We start from the raw sequence: 20124 nt of genomic DNA, 5'->3' as shown, positions 1-20124 counted from the left end.
GGAGACAGAAGAAGAGCCTATGACGAAGAAAAAGAAAGCTGCATTTTAGCAGACAGTTTGTCGAGTCCTACACCAATCCTGCTCTGCCTTACATGTTGTGACCGGCTCTCTAATGACGCAATGAAGCCTTCAAAACTGCTAGTGTCGTTAATTTTAGCCTTCCTGTCTTGAATAACACTTTTTGTTGCCTGAAGAATAACAAACGAACGTCCAGGCTGATTAAATGAATGGCCTTATACAAGAAATCAAAGCTAACATGAACCTGAGTAAGCTATCGATAGCTGGCTAGACTCCAAACTAACATTCATTATGATAGCTGTGTTGTTATCCGCTGCCCACATATCGGGAACTTTACAGCATGATAGTGGGCTCACAGAAAGTGGGACTGATATTCGTAACTCTTGACTTACCCCCTGAAATGTTTTTTTCTTGCGATCTTAAAGCCGAACCTGCTTAGGTCTTGCTGTCCACTCTGCTTGGCCATGATGCTGCAATCCGCTGCTGTCACTGACGCCGAATGAAATCAAAAATAACGGAACCCCAACTGAATGTCACCTCCTCAAACGCTTCGCTTGCACGCGCCCTCTCTCGCGGTAGCTTACTGTATGCTCAGTTTCAGCAGAGCTACGTGGAATGGCATTTCTAATTCCAATGTTAAATAGAAGTAATGTCCACATTTATTGATAAAATTGCTCAAGGGAAGGGAGGGGGGATGCCCGTTTTAGAGGGGGGATGATTTTGACCATTTTTTATTCCGGGGGGATGGCACCCCCCCCCCATCCCCCCTCAACTCGAGTACAGATTACTATTATATTGAGATAATAATAATTAAGAGATCATCAGCTTAACATTAACAGCTTAATATGTTAAATGAATAGGATGTATGAATAAATTACTTGATATATACATGCACATGCAATTTTTCTGTTTCATAGACGCAGAGATGATGATGGACTGTCGCTGAGGATCATGGGAAGGCTAATGTAGCGTGGGGAATAGAGAAAATCAATAATCGTAAATTAGAGTTATTATTTCGTTTTGGTTTCCCTGTTTATTATTTGTTCTGTTTTGAGTTGGAAAAAGGAAAACAAACACCAATCCCTCATTTTTTGGTCATACAGAAAAACAGGAAAACGAAATATTGAGTGGTTTTTTTGTTTTTCGTTTTCCAGATTGAATGGAATACTTGAATGATCGGATGATCCACGGACCATGAAACCAAATCAATGGACCTTAGTTGTTTTTGGCATTTTGGCAAATGGGAAAGCAAACTCCAGAAAAGTTCTACTGGTGATGACTGTAAAGCTCTGGACATACAATTCCAGTAAAGCTCCAGTTTCTATTAAAGCAGCAATATTTCTGAGTATTTCGGACTTTGATGTTTTATTTCCTATTCCGACTGATTCAAATGGTAAAAAGCTGTAGCCGTTGTCTACACATATTTCCCAGTCGCCTTCACAGAGATGAGAGCAAACATGAAGAGAATTCCTCAGTCAGGGCACAGTCCAAGTGCAGGAGCATCTTGTGGTATTTTACTGACATCTTGTGGCCAAACCGTGTAATTGCATCTAAATATTATCATCAAGATCTGAAAATTGATGTAAGCTTTTGCTGGGAATGAAGTGACAAAGTTTAAATGCTGACACTTTTTTCTTTTAACCGCTGAATAACCACATGACCGCATATCACTATTATCACCATTGTGGTTTATGCAGTCAGATCAATAATTACTGTCATCATCAGTAAAGAAGGTTTGTTTGGTTGTCCTTGGGTTTTACAGGAATGTTTGTTTTATGTGTCTATAATGTTAGTTTTTGGTTGCATGTGTTGGTTGATGGAACGTTCTCCTTACGTTTGTAAAATAGGAACGTTCGGAGAGGCTTTGGAGAATGTTCCTGTTTGGTTGTATTAAAGTTCCCCTCGCTATTGCAGCACAAGAAAACTTTGGAAAACCTATGACCAGTGACGGACTGGGATAAAAAAACGGCCCTGGCATTTTGCACCTACAAGCGGCCCCGTAGACTGTGGAACGCATTTGAACCAAAAAAAAAGGGGGGGGTGTCATAATCGCAAGAGAGTGTCACGGTCACAGGCAGGCCTATGGTCGATGTTGAAATTAGGTCTGACAACGCCACCACACATGAGTCCACCAATGCGTGGGTGACCAGTGTTTCAACAGACTCTCCCGGCATAGCCTTCTTTTTTTCAGCCGTTTTTCGGGCAATGCGTCCATCACCTCCACTTCAACATCCTCACTGTCGAACCTTGAGTTTGCCCAGCTTACAAACTTGTCTGTGGCCTCTTTCACCGTGTCAAAATCTCGCACAAAACTTTGGAGCTGTGTGTGAGTTTCCCTAACCATTCGGTGGGCGCTCAAGAGATCCAGGCCGCTGGTTTGGAGGTATTTTGACAGGGGTCCAGTTAGCGCAAAAATGCGCAGGAACAGCTGTGCGGTCAACACCGTTTCATACTTTAAAAGTGACTCCATGTATGTGCGAGCCTTTGCACTAGAGGTCTGCGCGGGACAGAATTTTCAGTCCCGCTCCCGCCTGCGCCCGCATTGTGCAGTCCCGCTCCCGCAAAGAATTATGATTTTCAGTCCCGCTCCCACCTGCGCCTGCCATATTTTGTCCCGCTCCCGCCCGCAAATCCCGCATAATGCAGACGTTCGCGTTATTTCTCACGAGTTCTTGTCATTGGCTTGGGGAATTAAACATGCTGAGCTTAGCTGAGCTCTCCACTGACCGATCCTTCATTTATTGTAAGTTTATTGTTTAGACTCTGACATTCTGCTGACACATTCCAAGTTGAGCGCTGCATGCGCTCATGATTGACAGCTCTCGCTTTGATTGACAGCTCTCGCTTTGATTGACAGCTCTCGCTTTGCGCACTCGCACTCCCACTTCCGAGTCTGTGGCGTTATGATTCCAACCGTGATTTCATTCTCCTCTCATATGAAGTGCTGCGCAACCACAACCAGCTCCTCAGATTATACACTCAGGGGCGCAGATACATTTTTTGAACTGGGGGGGACAAAAAACTGGGGGGGGACAAAGCTGCCAGCAAACCAACCCCAACCCCGATATGCCTGTCAAGCTTGTTGTGGGTTACCATAGCAACCAAGCTCGAGCTCGCAACCTGTGCAGTCTGCGCAGCTCAACCAACCGAATATCAGTCTTTGTTTTGTTTTATGTGAGTTGTTGCAACTATGTATACACTGCCGTGCACCTCAATAAACCGAATGGTAATTAGTCTTTTGATTTTTCCGTGAGGTTTGCCTTATGCAAAGAAAGACAGCATAGACGTTTTTTCCTCCCTATAAGTGGGGGGGACCGAATGAAGTGAATTTAAATCTGGGTGGGATGAATCCCCCCCATCCCCCCTCTATCTGCGCCCGTGTATACACTGTCTATTTCTAACTTTAAATTGAACAATCTGTGCGATACACAGTCCTTTTTAATACTAGTTAATACTTTTTAATACTTTTTTTAATACTTTTTAATACTTAGGACTAATACTCTTGACTTTTTAACAGTAAATGTACCTCTTTTTAAAGCAGCACTTACTTCTGAAGCACTGTGAGCTTCACTAGAGGAGCTCTGCTCTTCTGCCATGATTGGAGATCTCAAACATGGAAGAGCGGAAAGGAATCGGAAACGTACGTGAGATTAGACCACATCCGCAAATTTAGGCATCTTAAAATATTTTTATGAATGCCAAATTAAATATCCAGCACAAATTATATATGATAGACATAAATTAATAATTTATAAATTTTATTTTAAACACGTTTTTAGTTAGCGGGACTGCAGCTTATCACCTCTCCCGCCCGCTCCCGCATTGTGCACTCCCCCTCCCGCCCGCGCCCGCAATGAGCTTTCAAAATTTGTCCCGCGCCGCACTGCTTTGCGTCGGGTCCCGCGGGTCCTGCGGGACTCCTGCGGGAGTGCAGGGCTCTACTTTGCATGCGCTTGCGTTGTGAAGCGTGGTTTGTCATGTATGACAAACAAAGCGTTAACAAGAGTCACATACAAACCACTGTCTGGTTTGCCGAACAATCCGAATATCTTATTCAGCGCAGCATCCTTTGCAGACCAACGCATCTTGCCAATCAATTAAATCTGCCTCTGCTTGGGGTCCTAGCTGACACCCTCCCAGGTGTTCATCCGCTGATAGGAGTCACAGAAAAAAATGGCGATGTCATTCAGTAAAGCAAACAATGATGCTGCTGCTATCACGACACTTGTCGTTTCGGCCATAACCAGATTAAGTACGTGGGCGTAGCACCAAACATGAACCTGGCCTGGAGACTCTTTGGACAGCCAAGCAGAGAACCCCTTGTATGTCCCTTGCATATTGGCAGCACCATCTGTTGAATTCCCAATGCAGTTCTTTATGTCTATGCCACAAGACTCCAACATCTGTTTGAGCAGGTTCAGAAAGTCCTCTCCTGTCGCTGATTCACACTGAACAAATGCAATAAGCCTCTCATGGATAGTGTCAGTGACGTAGCGAACAATGACACTGCACTGATCTTTAGCTGTCAAGTCCTGAGTTGTGTCAATTTGGACTGAGTACATTTTTGCTTGGATGATGTCAGAACAGTGCCTCTCTTTAATAAGCTGTCAGATGGCTTCAATGACAGAATTCACGGTGGTTTTAGACATCAGTGTCACAAAGGAACCTCTTCCCTGTCCTTCCGTGCTCTTTTCAATGCATTCCTGGACGTGTTGTTGTAAACAGCGATCATATTTACTGAGCAGGAAAAGTATTTCCAGAAAGTTCCCGTGATCAATGGACATGTCAGCTAACGTCCGTGCAGATTCATTCTTGTTGCCACGATAGCTCAGTGCCCGCTTTCCGATCAGTTTTACTATGTCCACCACCCGCTCTAAAACTTGACGCCTCTTGCGCACTTGTTCTCGGAAGGCCGTCATTTGATTTGTATCAATCAGACTTCTTATGTCTGTCTGATTCATCCATGACAAGTACACCTTAACACAGTCCATATGGGTTGTGATTTTCTCATGTTCATCAAGCCTCTGGTGTAAATGTCTGAAGTCATTGCATCCGTTTATGAATGGATTAGCCTCGGTTTTTTTCGAGAAAGCTAAACAGACAGCACAAAATAGAGAATGTTTCTCCTCACTGTAGCTGACCCATTTACATTGTGTTCCATCCTTATGGCTAAATGCCCTCCTAATAGTTGCACTATCGGTTCTCTGGTGTGGATGAAACTTGAAAAACAAGCTCAATGAGCTGGAGTTTGGCCGACTGAAATAGTTGAACTGATCTTCTGAAGTAGTCACACTTACATTTGCAATGCTCCCTCCTGCAGCATCGGTCTCCATCTCGGTTGCACCGGCTAATACACAGTCAGACCCACCGTTGCCACTGCCAGTTCCATGCATTCATTATCCACCATCATCACCATGTCTTGTTCATCCTCTTTTTGCTCATTTTGTTCATCCTCCTTTTGCTCATTTTGTTCTTGCTCATCATATCCCTCCTCGTCAGTGATGCCAACATCAATGCTAGCGCTGCTAGTTGAGGTTGCAGTAGATGAAAAAAACACATCCAGTTTCGCACATTTTTCGCCCCCCGACAGCAGTGCTCTCTTCAATTTTTCCCTCTTTTTCTCCGCTCCCCCTTGTGTCGTTTCGTGCCTCCTCGATTCATTTTACTAAACTATGGTAAGTATCCGACCTCTACCGTCCGTTTATCTCCTCTTCTACTTGACCAACATCAACGTGACCACTACCACATCGCTGAAGTAGGTTACAGAATGTTGAATCTTCAACGTTTTATTTCTGTCAGTTTGGCGGTAGGCTAAATGAAATTCCCACAAGGCAGTGCTTTACTTCAGTTGTCGCAAACAAATACAAAATACAGATATATTTGTTTTATTTTAAACTGTGCACATTTTTTACATTGTAGGAAGAAATTTCCCGGCAAAATAAAATAGGCTAATGTAAAACCTGAAACACATCATCATGGTGCCACCATCACTGTAATATATGGAGTTGTAAGGGGTATAAATAGCGAACATATCTTGCTTGATATGTCAATAGGGTGGAATTTTTAAGACGACGAAGCACATAGTGACCGAGTAGCTGAGGGTGGACTGCGGCAATGCGGTTGCGGGGCCGCAATGGGCATTGTCGGGGCCGCGGCCCCTCTGGCATGTGCCCAAATGCCAGACCGCTCAATCTGTCCTTGTCAGCCAAGGACAACCAAACAAACCTTCTTTACTGATTATATTGTAATCAGTAAAGAAGGTTTGTTTGGTTGTCCGTGGGTTTTACAGGAATGTTTGTTTTATGTGTCTATAACGTTAGTTTTTGGTTGCACGTGTTGGTTGATGGAACGTTCTCCTGACGTTTGTAAAGTAGGAACGTTCGGAGAGCCTTGGGAGAATGTTCCTGTTTGGTTGTATTAAAGTTCCCCTTGCTACTGTGACACAAGAAAACTTTGGAAAACCTATGACAATGTTCTCTATGACAAGGTTCTCTGAGTGTTCGCTGAGGTTAGTTAGTTTTTTGAAGGTTAGATAAGCACATGCAGTCAATAGGCAACTGGTATGAAATTTAGTTCGAGTTAGTTGCCGTGGTTAATGCCATCACTGAACTCATTTGTTTGCGAGTTATAATCTCAGTACAATAAGCTGGCTGAAGGAGCAACATATCAGAGAAAGTACATTAATACTGGGCGAGATATCAAGGCCAATCGAACTTGTAAACATGACAGAACACTGATTCTCCCCGAGAATAAGTTGTGAAGATGTAACAAAAAATGTCGGCTCCTGTTATTTTTGCAGATGCCTCACAAATACTTCGCCCAGCCACTAGAGGACCACAGAGGTACTTTAGCCAGACAAATTCTCATTCATCTCATCTCATTATCTCTAGCCGCTTTATCCTTCTACAGGGTCGCAGGCAAGCTGGAGCCTATCCCAGCTGACTACGGGCAAAAGGCGGGGTACACCCTGGACAAGTCGCCAGGTCATCACAGGGCTGACACATAGACAACCATTCACACCTATGGTAAATTTCAAGTCACCAGTTAACCTAACCTGCATGTCTTTGGACTGTGGGGGAAACCGGAGCACCCGGAGGAAGCCCACGCGGACACGGGGACAACATGCAAACTCCGCACAGAAAGGCCCTCGCCGGCCACTGGGCTCGAACCCGGAACCAGCAGATTTCCCAGCCAATCATGTCTACTCAGAGGTTAACATTAAAGGGCAGAGCAGAGATGACCCCATACCGGCTTCTCCAACACGCCGGGCCGGCACAACACTTACCTCTATCCCGTCCTCCACAAGACCTGTTCCGAGACTGCCACCAAGGTCTGCCCCTAGACCTGCCCATGCTCCAGTACGACCCGAGAGCAGTACTCAGGTATGACTCCACCTAGTCATCTCACACAAACAATAATACTCAGACCCAGTGGTTTAAACCGAGTCCAGAAAACAGACCAATGCCACCATTGAACTATTTTTCCACAGAATATCAGTGTTTCATCAATGAAGAATCCACCCCTCCAATCTGCGCAGCCGCTGGTGCAAAACTCCGAGTTTTCCATATATGAACAGATTCCAGAAAGGCCAAACAAATCCAGACCTCCACTGCCACCACCTCCGAACTCCAAACGCTGACTCCAGGTCACCACCAGCTGACGTCTAACCCTTTCTACTAGCAAATACACCCGTTTTACACTGGATAAGACAGCTACTCACAGAAAGTGATAAATACCGATACCAAAAGCCTACAGGAATCATTCCATGTAATGCATATGGTACTGTACATTGCAAAGCTTACCTTATCCTGCACAGGTGCCACTTCAGCATTCTTTTATATTTTATTATTTTTTGATAGTTGACAAAGGTTGGATAGCATGTTTGGTGGCACAAAATATTCAGTATGAACTTTAATCTCTTGGATTGACAGCATGCCGAGTCTGATTCACCACTGTCTCTGACACAGACCTGTGTATAAAGAGGATTTATACTGTATCTACTATACAATGGAATTAATCAGTTGGAACATTAATAAACATTTTAAATGAGTTGTTATGGGTATTAAATTTTCAACTAGTCCATCTCAAAAAACAAACAAACAAACAAAAAAACCCCTTTGACTCTTCTAATCAACTATGGGGTGGCATGGTGGTGTAGTAGTTCGCACTGTCGCATCATAGCAAGAAGGTTCTGGGCTCGAACCTCACAGCTGAGCGGGGCCTTTCTGTGTAGAGTTTGCATGTTATCCCCGTGCCTGCATGGGTTTCTTCCAGGTGCTCCGGTCTCCTCCACAGTCCAAAGGCATGGTGAATCTTATCTTCGGCTCTCTCAGCCAGCACTGCCTTGGGCGAGCGGGGAGACTTGGGACAAGTTTTAATCAAACCAGAGCTAATCAAACGCAACTTCAGAAGTTGCACAGGTGCTTTACTCAGAGTTTCCTACAGCAGATTTTGCATCTAAATACACTGACATGTCAGAAAATTCTATTTTCTGGTTGTTAAATAATTTCTATTTACACAGGAGGCTGGGAAAGCCCTGCTTTTGGTCGTTACGTTTAGACCCTTCCATCTGTGTGTGTATAATAACACAAGTTGTAGAAGAGGGAAGACAAAAAAAAAATCTTACTTTTAGCAGCAATACAAAACGATTTTATCATTTTGGCTCAATTAAAAATAAGTAAATAAACATATGTGTTAAGATAATACAACAGCTTTATTACATTATCTTTATTGCTTATAAAATTCTGCACAAACCTGTACAATGACCCTTCAAAAGCCGAATATTTTCTAAAAGAAACATGGCTTCCTTTGGCATTGAGAGGAATGAGGACTGGAATAATGTTTTTTAACCAACAGAGTTTGGACATTTTGGCTGGTCCTCACGTCTTCAAAGGGCTGTTTGAGGGTCAAGACTTAGTTTTAGGAATCAATTTAAGCATTTAGTTGTCACGGTTAGGGTAAGGGGTGAAGGAATGCATTAGGTCAATGAGAGTCACCACAAAGACAGAAAGATAGAGGAACGAACGAGTGTGTGTGTGCGGGGTAATCTTTGACATGATGTTTCAACACAGTGACTTGAGACACGCTTAAAGTGGAATGCATGAATGAATGAGTGGGTTTGCAGAGTCTTATAGTGACTAAAGGTTAAGGCTAGTGCCCTTACCAAATTTACATTAAAAAATAATAATGAAGTGGACATTTCCAAAACACCAACTATATTCTAAAGGCACATTCAAAACCAACTAATTATGAAATTTCAGCTTATTACAACACGATCCATAATATGTAAAGGTTATCTGGATCGCAGCGAATGTGGCTCCAGTCATACCTGGTGCCCACATTGTAGATGTTGTACTGCAGCGTGAGGTCTCGGCCCTCCACGGCGTACCGATTTAGTAAGGACTTGGAGGTGAGCAGGCGAGCTCCTTCCTCCCCCATCGCCGCCAGAGCCAGCGAGGCAAACACACAGCACCCTCATCTGTGGGGTAAGTGAGAAACAGAGAGAGAGAGAGACACAGACAGACAGAGACACAGTTCTTATACGTTGCTCCAAGTTTAGACAATTTATGAAGGAAGATCTATAATCTAGCACTCAACATTCTCAAAGCAGTAGAGGTGTGACGATTAGATCAGGGCTCTATTATCGATCCACTTCAATCTGTGATTCAAAAATCGATTAAAATTTAATGAATCATGACTCACCAACAATACCTAATTTCATCCCGATAACCCTAGATGCATAACAAATTTCGACAAACGGCATAATTTTGATATTAAAAACCGATTCGGTGTCCGGAGCTGTACGTGGGCGCAGCCATGTTTATGGCTGCTATAGCAATCTCACAAGAGCACATGTTGCTTTGTGAACAACATGGTAGACGACTCGGACTTCCTGAAGCCACCGGCTTTTAAAAGCCCAGTTTGGCGGCATTTCTTACTGCCTCGTGACAGAAAACAAGTGCTGTGTAAGCTGAGAGTCTAAGTCTCCTCATCGTGGCAATAAATTATTGCTATCTCAGAACCTACTGAATCTCAGTGCCTTCTGTACTCTCTGGGCAATGAATGTTGTGTCTCAAGAAGTGGTATTCAGTATTCACTTTAACACAAGTGACTGTCTTTTTGTGTTTTAAAAGACTGAGACAAAAGTCATGAAGTTTTCATTGCTTTTTTAGTTCTTAGTGTTTTGCAGTTTGAAAATTAAAACGTGCCAAAAATGACTGAACTGTGATACATTCAGAGTTACATTCAAAGTCAGTGGAGTGACTGGAGTCTGAATAAAAACTATAAAGGCAACATGACTTCTTTTTTTTTTTTAATTGCTCTACATTTCTAAGCTGTACGGTGACGTAGTGGTTAGCACAGTCACCTCACAGCAAGAAGGTTCCGGGTTCGAGCCTAGTGGCTGACGAGGGCCTTTCTGAATGGAGTTTGCATGTTCTCCCCGTGTCTGCATGGGTTTCCTCCGGGTGCTCCGGTTTCCCCCACATGCGGTTAGGTTAACATGGGACGGCCTTGGGCTGAGGTGCCCTTGAGCGAGGCACCTAACTCCTGATTGCTCCCCAGGCGCTGTTAGCATGGCTGCCCACTGCTCTGGATATGTGTGTGCGCTCATTGCTCACGTGTGTGCGCGCATGTGTGTGTTCACTGCTTCAGATGGGTTAAATGAAGAGAGGAACTTTCACAAGTGTGTGATGAATAAAGTTGTGCTTTGTTTCTTTCTGAAGTGCCCTTGAGCAAGGTACCGAACCCCTGACTGCTCCCCAGGCGCATGGCTGTCCACTGCTCTGGGTGTGTGTGCGCGTGTTCACTGCTTCAGATGGGTTAAATGCAGAGGATGAATTTCACTGTGCTTGAAGTGTGCATGTGACAAATAAAGGTTTCTTCTTCTAAGCTGAGAGTTAACAGAATATTGACAACAATTTGCATCCGTTATAAAATAGAGGACCAAAAAAAAAGTGAATCGTGATTCAAATTGAATCAGAAGGTCAAATCGTAAAGAAATTGAACCGTCACACCTCAACAAAGCAGGGTCTGAGAAGCTTACCTTGACAGCTGCTTTAACTCTTTACCCCTTAATGACGACCCCGTGTATATCCCATAACAACGACATACGACGCCGGCGTGTATGCACCATAATGACGACATTTGACGACTCTGAATTTGCCTCTACATACAGTACGTATTTTACCCTTTTACAGGTATCCCAGGTGAATATTTATGATAAAATGTATGATTTTTGAAATGATAATTGAACGTTATATAAAGCATCTTTGTAAAGTTGCAGTAATCATTTATTGTACACCATTTGACATGAATTCTTCATGTAAAATGTGAAGATTGCTTTTCACACAGGTATTACTCACCTTTCAGAGTTGGTGAATGTTGAAACATAACTTTGACTGATTTTTGTATTCTGTGTCATGCCCTCTTTTCAAAAATGATATGAACAATTGATGGAGAAAACTGATACGAACAAAACCTTGTCTTTAGACTTTTTTCTTGTAAATTTGTTCGAAGGGTGAAAAGTATATACATATACAAGGGTGGCTGTAGCAACTGCTTTAAGGGGTAAAGAGCTTAAAAACAAACAAACAAAAAAACTAGTCATATTATCAAAAAAGTTATGTTTTTTTTTTTTTTTTTTTTAAATTAGTATCTTGCCCACACGGTGGTGTAGTGGTTAGCGCTGTTGCGTCACAGTAAGAAGGTCCGGGTTCGAGCCCCGTGGCCGGCGAGGGCCTTTCTGTGTGGAGTTTGCATGTTCTCCCTGTGTCCGCGTGGGTTTCCTCCGGGTGCTCCGGTATCCTCCACAGTCCAAAGACATGCAGATTAGGTTAACTGGTGACTCTAAATTGACAGTGAGTGTGAATGGTTGTCTGTGTCTATGTGTCAGCCCTGTGATGATCTGGTGACTTGTCCAGGGTGTACCCCGCCTTTCGCCCGTAGTCAGCTGGGATAGGCTTCTGCTTGCCTGCGACCCTGTAGAACAGGATAAAGTGGCTAGAGATAATGAGATGAGATGAGTATCTTGCCCACACGGTGGTGTAGTGGTTAGCGCTGTTGTGTCACAGTAAGAAGGTCCGGGTTCGAGCCCCGTGGCCAGCGAGGGCCTTTCTGTGCGGAGTTTGCATGTTCTCCCTGTGTCCGCGTGGGTTTCCTCTGGGTGCTCTGGTTTCCCCCACAGTCCAAAGACATGCAGGTTAGGTTAACTGGTGACTCTAAATTGACCGTAGGTGTGAATGTGAGTGTGAATGGTTGTCTGTGTCTATGTGTCAGCCCTGTGATGACCTGGCGACTTGTCTAGGGTGTACCCCGCCTTTCGCCCGTAGTCAGCTGGGATAGGCTTCAGCTTGCCTGCGACCCTGTAGAACAGGATAAAGTGGCTAGAGATAATGAGATGAGATGAGTATCTTGCCCACACGGTGGTGTAGTGGTTAGCGCTGTTGTGTCACAGTAAGAAGGTCCGGGTTCGAGCCCCGTGGCCAGCGAGGGCCTTTCTGTGTGGAGTTTGCATGTTCTCCCTGTGTCCACGTGGGTTTCCTCCGGGTGCTCCAGTTTCCCCCACAGTCCAAAGACATGCAGGTTAGGTTAACTGGTGACTCTAAATTGACCGTGAGTGTGAATGGTTGTCTGTGTCTATGTGTCAGCCCTGTGATGACCTGGCGACTTGTCCAGGGTGTACCCCACCTTTTGCCCGTAGTCAGCTGGGATAGGCTCCAGCTTGCCTGCGACCCTGTAGAACAGGATAAAGGAAATGAGATCTTGCCCACCTCTTTAACTGAATTGAATCCAAAGATCAATTAATCCAAGAAATAAGTACACCTATAAATAACAGCATTTTAATGCATTTTGTGGCTGGATAGTTTAACAAAAAAAACATTTTGGCTTTTATTGGAGCCATAAGATCACTGTATAGATTTAAATGTCATTGAAAATTTGAACAGCTGGATCATGCACATCAAATTTATTTGTGCTGAGGAGGTCTTGGAATTATTATTATTAATTTTCTAAAGATGGGCAAAGCAAATGTCTGGTGCCTAATAGGAACAGATCATTTCAACGACATTCAAGATATGTTAATTTACCAAGATGTCTTTTGTGCAGTGTATAGAGTTAAAATATATTTAAAATATAACCAAGATATTTATATTTCCACTTGGAGTTTGACACTGTGATTAGCAGCACCGGCGCACCCCAGGGCACAGTGCTGGCCCCTCTTCTCTTCACTCTGTACACCGCAGACTTCTGCTGCAACTCGGAGCTGTGTCACATTCAGAAGTTTGCCGATGACACAGCCATCGTTGGGTGCATCAGTGACGACAGAGAGGAGGAGTATAGGAACCTGGTGAGGGACTTTGCTGTGTGGTGCAACAGGAACCATCTGCAGCTCAACACCTTGAAGACCAAGGAGCTGGTCATTGACTTTGGGAGGTCCGGACCAAGGTCATGACCAGTTCTGATTGAGGGAGTCGAGGTGGAGGCTGTGGATTCCTACAAGTACCTCGGGCTGTGGCTGGACAGCAAGCTGGACTGGACTTGCAACATCAGCCACCTGTACAGGAAGGGACAGAGCAGGCTGTACTTCCTGAGGAGGCTGCGGTCCTTTAACATCTGCAGGAAACTCCTGTGGATGTTCCATCAGTCTGTGGTCGCCAGTGTCTTGTTTTACACCGTGATGTGCTGGGGGGGCAGCACATCCAAGAAGGACACATTCAGGCTGGACAAACTGATCAGGCGGGCCGGCTCTGTGGTCGGCATGAAGCTGGACTCTCAGAAGTCTACATTGGCTGATACAACCAATAAGAACTACATTTTAGTGAAAATACTTTGACTGGGACATTACTTAGCGAATAGAAGATAATATTGTGAAGGAAATAATCTTATAGAACACAATTTTAAACAGAGTTTCAACCATAAGTTTTAGTTGCAGCTCGAATAAAATAAACTTTTTCTAACTTTTTGTCTATGAAAGAAAAGGGGGAAATAGTCATATGTGAAATAACTTATTGGACAACATATAACTGTAGAGCCCAATTCTATACTGGGTTACACTAACTGATGCAGTGAGTAGCTTCTCATTTCTTAACCGAACTTGTCGGAAGCCATATCCCATGCTCATGGAAAAGATATCACTGTGTTTCAGAAGGTCAAATTATTGGTCTGCATCAAGCAAAGAAAACAACTAAGGAGATTGCTGAAATGACTGCAATTGGGTTAACAACTATGCAACACATTATAAATCTTGGAGGGATAGTGGTGAACCGTCAACTTCATGGAAAGAATGTGGTTGGAAAAAGATCCTGGCTGATCATGATTAGAGATCACTTAAACTAGATTAGATTAGATTTAGATTAGATAAAACTTTATTGATCCCTTTGGGCGGGTTCCCTCATGGAAATTAAGAAATGCTTGGTGAAATAGAATCGTAAAAAAAAAAAAAGAGAGTAGAACTCACAGCTATGTTTAATAGTGAAGTTAAGAGCATTTCCACGCTCACAATGTGACAAGAACTCACGGGATTGGGATTAAACTGCTGTGTGGCCATAAGAAAACCACTTGTTAATGAGACTAATCAGGAGAAAAGGCTTTGATTTGTTAGGGAGCATAAAAATTGGACTCTGGAGCAATGGAAAATGATCATGTGTTTTGATGAGTCCAGATTGACCCTATTCCTGAGTGATGGGTGTGTCAGGGTAAGAAAAGAAGCACATGAAGTGATGCATAGTGTCCACTGTACAAGCCTCTGGAGGCAGAGTTATGATCTGTGGTTGCTTCAGTTGGTCAGGTTGAGGTTTAGCAAAATTATGGGGCAATAAAATGAAGCCAGTTGATGACCTGAATGTACTGAATGACCAGGTTATCACATTAATGGATTTTTTCTTACCTGATGGCACAGGCATAACATTTGAGCTCAGATTGTGAAAGAGTGGTTCAGACAGCATGAGGATTCATTTTCACACATGAATTAACCACCACAGAGTCCTGACCTTAACCCTGTTGAGAATCTTTGGGATGTGCTGAAGAAGACTTCAGCAGTGGTTCAACTCTCCCATCGTCAATACAAATTAATACAACTCTGCACTGAAATAAAGGCCATGACATTACAGAAGTTTACTGAAACAATGCCACAGTGAATGCATGCCATAATCAAAGCTAAAGGCGATTCAACTACATATTAGAGTCCAAGACTTTTATTTATTTATTTATTTAATATTTATTTATTTATTTATTTATTGGGGGAGGGGGGCAGTGTATATAACGTCTTTAAAAATGTGGCTTATAAGAACCTGAGTTCTAAGCATCGTAACCCCCTAGGCAAACCAAAACCTACTGGGGTTTACCATATGTCTTTTATGGTTAATGAGCCAAGCCAAAAATAAACCACAGAACATCCTTATGACATCAGCAAGTGTCTATAAAAGGAATGGAAGCATTCTTATTTTATCCTTAACATCTTTGGCAAGACAGGCTAAATATAGTTCTTCTTCTGCAAGACAGGCTAAATATGTCTCTTTTTGTGCAAGGCAGGCGAAATACATTTCTTTACCCATAATCCCTAACTTTGTTGACACATGTGAGACACTCTTCTTTCTCATCAGCCAAAGATGCAGGTGCAGGGGGGATTTCCCCATTCCAAACCAGTTTCAGTACAAAACACAAAGTTCACAGTCAAGCAGACAAAGCTTCAGTTTCCTAAGTCAGCCTGAGGAGTCGCTGGTGATATGAGGATCTTTGCAGTTGATCGTTGATCTCCATGAGATTCTGCTGGTTGTCCTCACAAAGTGTCCTAAGATCCCTTCTTCTATTTCTGCAACACTTTCTGGGATGCTTCTCGGCTTCTCCTTTCTCCTGCCTTTCTTCCTGCTTTTGGATCTAAATGCACACAATTCATGACAATAGTACTAACGTTCCCATGGGAAAGAGGTAAAAGTCTTCTTCCTGACTGAGAATCAAACCTGGGCTGTGGCAGTGAGGGTGCCTCTGAGTACTTCTGAGGCCCATTAGTGGCTGGGTGCAATACTGTTAAGGCTCTGAAGAGAAATCACTATTTATAACAGATTTTCTAACTTATTTCATTGCGTTGTACATTATGACTGTGAGTTAGCCTAGTGTTCTTTAGATTCGTTTCTTAAGACAAGGAACTTGTCCTTGTCTTAAGAAACGAATTTAAAGAATAGTTTCAAAAGGTAGACATAATGAACTTTCACTACATAGTTAGCCTAGTGGTTAGCGTGTCTGCCTCCTGACTGGGAGATCATGATTTCTACTCGTGGTTGGACCAAAGACCATCATTAAAATGGTACCTACTACCGTCTGGCAAGGCACGCTGCAATACAGATGCAAGTGGGGAAGTCAAACTGTCAAAGTGACCAGAGGACCAACCCCCACTGTAATCCTGGCTGTATACATGAGAGGCTGAGGGCTATCGAAATGGAGATTGGTGCTGCACCCATACACCTAGTACTGGGACAGGAGACTGCCTGGGAAGACCAGATTCTGGCATGAAAGGGACTTTGACTTTGTTGTATATTACATGTGCACATGAAATGGATTTGTACGTGAAGCCAGCTTGTGGGAAACAACTTTTCTAACCTAGGAAATAGCTTTGGTGTGCAGCAATTTATATGCAATATATTAGAACAACAAGTTTTTCAAGTTTTTTTTTTTTTTTTGCTCATTTATCAAACATGCTCTTTGAGGCCCTCCTTTGACAGCTCATTTGGTAGCGTGGAGGACTGTAGGTGCTTTTGATGGCTGTCGTTAGGTCACTGGTTTGAATGTGTTTGTTTTGACATTTTAATAATAATGTTCCCCCTGGGTAAGAGGGAACAGCATTTTCTTTAATTAGTGATAGAATTAGCTGATTTTTAAAGCCTTTAATTTTCTGTAAAGCTGCTTTGCAACAATGTCAATTGTTAAAAGAGCATGAAAATGAAATATCATAAAGCAACATGGCTTTTCCCTGACCGGGAATCGAACCCGGGCCGCGGCGGTGAGAGCGCCGAATCCTAGCCACTAGACCACCAGGGAGTGAAAACTCTGGACTGTAGGCAAACTCTTTGCAGTACCACTGAGAGCCACCAGAGGTTGTGGGAAATATTTTTCGAATTTGTCTGCCGAAAGTACCTCTGTGGTCCTCTAGTGGCTTGGTGCAGTATTTGTGAGGCATCTGCAAAAATAAAAGGAGCCGACATTTTTTGTTATATCTTCACAAATTATTCTCGGGGAGAATCATCGTGTTCTGTCATGTTTACAAGTTTGATTGGCCTTGATATCTCGCACAGTATTAATGTACTTTCTCTGATATGTTGCTCCTTCAGCCAGCTTATTGTACTGAGATTATAACTCGCAAACAAATGAGTTCAGTGATGGCATTAACCACGGCAACTAACCCGAACTAAATTTCATACCAGTTGCCTATGGACTGCATGTCCTTATCTAACCCTCAAAGAACTAACTGACCTCATCGAACGCTCAGAGAACCTAGCCGGAACATTGTCATAGGTTTTCCAAAGTTTTCTTGTGTTGCAATAGCAAGGGGAACTTTAATACAACCAAACAGGAACATTCTCCAAAGGCTCTCCGAAGGTTCCTACTTTACAAATGTTCGAAGAACGTTCCATCAACCAACACGTGCAATCAAAAACTAACGTTATAGACACATAAAACTTCCTGTAAAGCCCAAGGACAACCAAACAAACCTTCTTTACTGAGTATGACAGTAATTATTGATCTGACTGTGTAAATCACAATGGTCATAATCGTGATATGCTGTCATGTGGTTATTCAGCAGTTAAAAGAAAAGTGTTAACATTTAAACTTTATGTCACTTCATTACCAGCAAAAGCTGACATCAATTTTCAGATCTTGATATTAATATTTGGGTATAATTACACGATTTGGCCACAAGATGTCAGTAAAATACCACAAGATGCTCCTGCGCTTGCACTGTGCCGCTGACTGAGGAATCCTCTTCACTCTAAAAAATAATGGGGCCAGTACCGGTTCTTCAGGGCGATGCCATAGAAGAACCTTTTTCAGGGCTTCAAAGAACCGTTCATGCAGCAGTTCTTTAAAGAACCATTTATTGAATGGTTCTTCAAAGACCTTGTTTTAGTTCCATGAAGCACCTTTTCAAAAGGTTCTTCCAAGAACCTATTCTTAGAAGGATCTTCAAAGAACCCTCAAACAAGGATCTTCAAAGAACCAGTGAATCTAGTTCATCAAAGAACCACTTAAGGTTCATTTTATACAGCACTTGATTTTATGTTAGTTACTTTTTTTTTTTTTACACAATCTATGCTTTTGGAGAAAGAAGACTGACAATGCTTAACACTTTGTCATTTTTATGTTTATTTAAAATTATGTTTAGTTCATTACAGTGATCAACTATATAGATGGGCACACCCAAAATAGCAATTTTATTATTTCGATACAAACAGGTGTGAACACACACATACCGCAAGTTTTATGAGCAACTGATCCAAGTGTTATTAACTCAATGAACTGATTACAACATACACACCTGCACTACCACACTGATCAGTCAATTGTATTTTACACACAGATGCGAACACACACACACACACACACACACAAAAAAAATCCAACCCTAATCTGAAGTCACAACAAGACATTAACAGTCCACCAGTCACAAGATCTCCTTAAACTACACTCCTACTTAGTGTAGAAGATCCAGAAATGTTAAACTAGAGTGTGAATTTTTTTTTATTTTTTAATCACATTTTTAAAATATATTTTAAAATAACTTCAATGTCTTCTAAACTTCTAAATGCCAAAGATTGTCCAGATAATTATGTAAAGCAAAGTAGCCTAGGCTATTAGCATCAGCTCAGTTCAGAAGAAACTGCAAGACATTGGAAAAGTATGTGGCAGCATAACAATATCTACATAGTATATTTAAGGAAGAAATACAGATTAATGTAACTTTATCCAAATGATGTATGTAAGCCCTTGGCCCTAACTTGTCAGCCTGAACGATTAGCTCTATACAAAGGCAGTCTGCCTGTGGCGCCAGTTGCCTCACACCAAATCACATTTTTACTGTAGTTAATAAAATGCAATATTTTAGACATGAAAAGCCTCCTGTTTTCCTGCCATACATGTTTGAAATTATGTGGCCTTCCTTCAACCAGAGCATAGCAAGTTGCTTGCACAAGGGTTTATTTGACAAGGGCTATTTGACATGCTTTGCTTAGATAAACTCTCCCTGCTAGGACCAATGTTGTATTAAGTACCTAGATGCTCATACACACACACACACTCATACACACACACACATATACAGTACACAAATATCACAAAAATCACTCGAGTGAATTGAATAGTTTCTGAACTGTTAGAGGAACACTAGTTTTCATCAGAAAGACGAAGGCCTCAAGAAAGGCCATTGTCTTTCTGATTTGTTTTGGATAATGGACTTGGTAGACATGGAAAATAGTAAAAGAAATGGCCAAGGCCAAACTGACATCAATGCTACCATCATCTAAAATCATCTCAGAGCCATCCATCTTTACTGTTATGTCTGTGCTGGTCAGGGGGTTGGTGCCAGTCATCACAATGGTGGGAGTGGGAGAAATGGGTTCCTGTAAAATTAGACTGCATGTTACAAAATATTACAAACAGTTTAACCAAATACAAGCAGGCAAACCAACAAACAATGAACCAGCTTTCTTGTAATACATTATCAAATTCTATCATGTGCTCTACCAGTTCTACCATGTGTGACCACAGTATTCAGAGTAACGTGAAAGCAAAAGTATTACATGAAAATAGCATATTAAAGCGATAAGGTAACAAAATGCTACGGCCTATTTTTTAAGGAGGCATTACCTGGTCGTTGACAAAAAGGAATGCAGGATTTTCTTTGAAGAATGATGGCAGCAAGACAATGGCTGCACTGACCATATGAGCTACAACAAAACAAAATAAAAAACAGACATCCTTTCAATTCCAGAACCCCATACTGTTTAGTCACTACATAGCATTCTGCTAAATAGAACTCACTTTACTTTTAAACATTACATTACATTATCAAGGTTCCTTGATAATTATTGTATACATTTTGCATTAGGTTTCATTTGC

General features: G+C 42.4%; 1 non-coding gene across 1 annotated transcript; it reads right to left on the bottom strand.

The window, feature by feature from the left end:
- Positions 1-16977: 16977 nt before the first annotated feature.
- On the bottom strand, positions 16978-17049 carry trnae-cuc (transfer RNA glutamic acid (anticodon CUC)). The gene has a single exon. It is a non-coding gene; the product is annotated as a tRNA-Glu (tRNA).
- Positions 17050-20124: the final 3075 nt, after the last annotated feature.

The sequence above is a fragment of the Neoarius graeffei genome, chromosome 22 (assembly GCF_027579695.1).
Source record: "Neoarius graeffei isolate fNeoGra1 chromosome 22, fNeoGra1.pri, whole genome shotgun sequence".
NCBI classification, from domain to species: Eukaryota; Metazoa; Chordata; class Actinopteri; order Siluriformes; family Ariidae; genus Neoarius; species Neoarius graeffei.
The sequence above is the reverse complement of the archived record's forward strand: the minus strand, read 5'-3'. Positions and strand labels throughout refer to the sequence as shown.